Genomic DNA, 2500 nt, shown 5'->3' on the forward strand with positions numbered 1-2500 from the left:
GTGTGTGTGTGTGTGTGTGTGTGTGTGTGTGTATATATATATATATATATATATAAGAACTGTAGACAAAATTAAATAGAAACGTGATTTAAGATATGATTTTTAACAAATAAATCTATATATTAACAAACTTTCATAACTTTAGCTCTAAGCAAAAGTTACTTATTGCCCAAGTTGATATACAGCGCACCCTTTCCGTTATATAAAAACCCACAGTGTAATTGTTTTTGTTGTTGTTGTTGTTGATTGTTTGTTTGTGTGTTTGCTTGTTTTTTTGTGTTGTCTGATTGTGGTACTTCAACATTTTCGTTAATTCGTATCTTCATTTCGTGATGATATTATATAGTGTTAGTTTGTTTTCGTTTCCGTATAATTAAAGCAGGGAAATATCTGTAATCATCAGTCATTTATTGTTCTCGGTTCGTATTTCTATTTCTGATTTTATATCTTCTTGACTTTTTCTGGATCCTCTTTTTTCAATATTTCGCCTGCTTTTCTGTATTTGTTTTTTTTGTTTTCGTTTCTTATGAATTATATCTTATAATGTCAGATCACTTTCGTATCAGTTGTCATTCTAACCCTTTGTCTCCTGTAGTTTTTTTTTTTTTTTTTGTGTGTGTGTGTGTGAATTCTGTTACATACAGATGGCGCCACATGTGCTCAGCCAGCAAGGAGTCTATCAGCAGCCCTAGTGACCGATCCTGATTTCCCCATTCCTTGAATTGGCGGGAAAATGTGTTTTTCTTTTCAATACATCGATACTGCTATTATTGTCATTGATGTTATGATTATTAAATTGTTATTAAAATCTCGATAACATTTAAGATGATGAAAAGGGTAAACAGGTGAGATAGGTAGGACTAATAACCGACTCCTTGGTGACTACACTTGTAGAGCCATCTATGTGTAAATACAATAAATAAACTTGTATTACATTGGGCATACATTGTATTCTTGCCACACGTGGCGATTGTGTTTATCACTCTTCGTTTGATAGGTTAAGTGCGTTCATTTTGTGTGGCTTTATTTTCATTTGCATTTTCATGTTTTATATTCTTTATTTTCTGTTTACCGACGCATCGTTGATAAGATATCCAAGAGCTAAACCAGCTCCTTCGAACATCGCCAAGATAGTTTCCAAAACTTTTACCGGTCTTCCATCTCTCCTTTGAAAAAATAAATGCATCAGTTTCAAATACTTCTTCTAAAGCCAAAGCTGGCAGCTGTTTCATAATTACCTGGCCCTTAACGCTATACAATTTAGTTAAGTACTATTCACATTTCCATTTAAGTTGTGCTTCCATAATCACCTTTTCTATCACGTGACAAGATGCAATTAAAAGCTATAATAAACAACCGTAATATGATCAAGCATCTCCCTCCTTAATCTTATCGACATAATGTTGTTCCCTCCTCCACCTCCTTTCGTTTCCTACTACGCCTATTGCTCTCCGGGGATCACACACTTATACGCCGTGCCTTGCGAAGAACAGGATATACTTGATCCTTTCTAAAGTCTCTTCCTTTCTAAGTCTTATTTTCCTTAAATTGTCAAGTTATCTCTCCTATGAGTGTGACTTCTTTCTGCTGTCGATGGTCGTCTGTAATAAGGCTGGTTGGGCTTTTCTTGAACTCGTTAAACATTTTATTATTTTTAGGTGATTTTTCTTTTATGCGTTATCGTTATTATGATAACGAGGATGATAACAATAACAATGTTAATAGCTAGAGAACACATACAAAGCACGGGTCTCTGCCAACGTCCATTAAACATTTTCACAACACATAAATCTATAACACTTTGTAAAAAAAAAATTGTATTCTCCTAATAAACCAATTTATATGTTGAATCCAACTGAATCTTCCGTACACAAATATAAATCACATTGCCTGCGAAACACGAGAGAGCTAGGCAACAAAAAGGAGAGCGGAAAGGGGATGTCTATGATATGAAAAATATAATAATCTTTGCATAATAATCAAGGGTACAAGGTAAGTCATCAGGATCCCCAAATGGTACACAGTAGCAAATAAGCTTCATTACTAACTCTAATCAACGGGGCCGTGGTCAACTCAACCGAAATTTCTCATCTCATTATTTCGGCATAATCCTGATAACAAAAGAATAATGAAAATATTAGCGCTAATGATAATTACCATTACCTCCGTAGCATCATTACAGAAAACTGCATACATCCCTGATGATAATAATTTCTCTTTGTTCTTCCTTTTTTATCATATTATATTATCATACTTTTGTGAGGTAATGCTACTAATCTTCATGATGATAATAGTGATAATTTATAATGGAAATGACTATGATAATGATAATAAAAAAAATGTGTATGTGTGTATGTGTGTGTGTGTGTGTGTGTGTGTGTGTGTGTGTGTGTGTGTGTGTGTGCGTGTGCGTGTTGTACGCTTTGTGTGTGTACATATGTGTGTGTATACGCCTGTATGTATACGTTTATGTGCGTGTGTGTGTGTTCTCGGGTAATCC

This window comes from Penaeus chinensis, chromosome 37 (assembly GCF_019202785.1).
Source record: "Penaeus chinensis breed Huanghai No. 1 chromosome 37, ASM1920278v2, whole genome shotgun sequence".
NCBI classification, from domain to species: domain Eukaryota; kingdom Metazoa; phylum Arthropoda; class Malacostraca; order Decapoda; family Penaeidae; genus Penaeus; species Penaeus chinensis.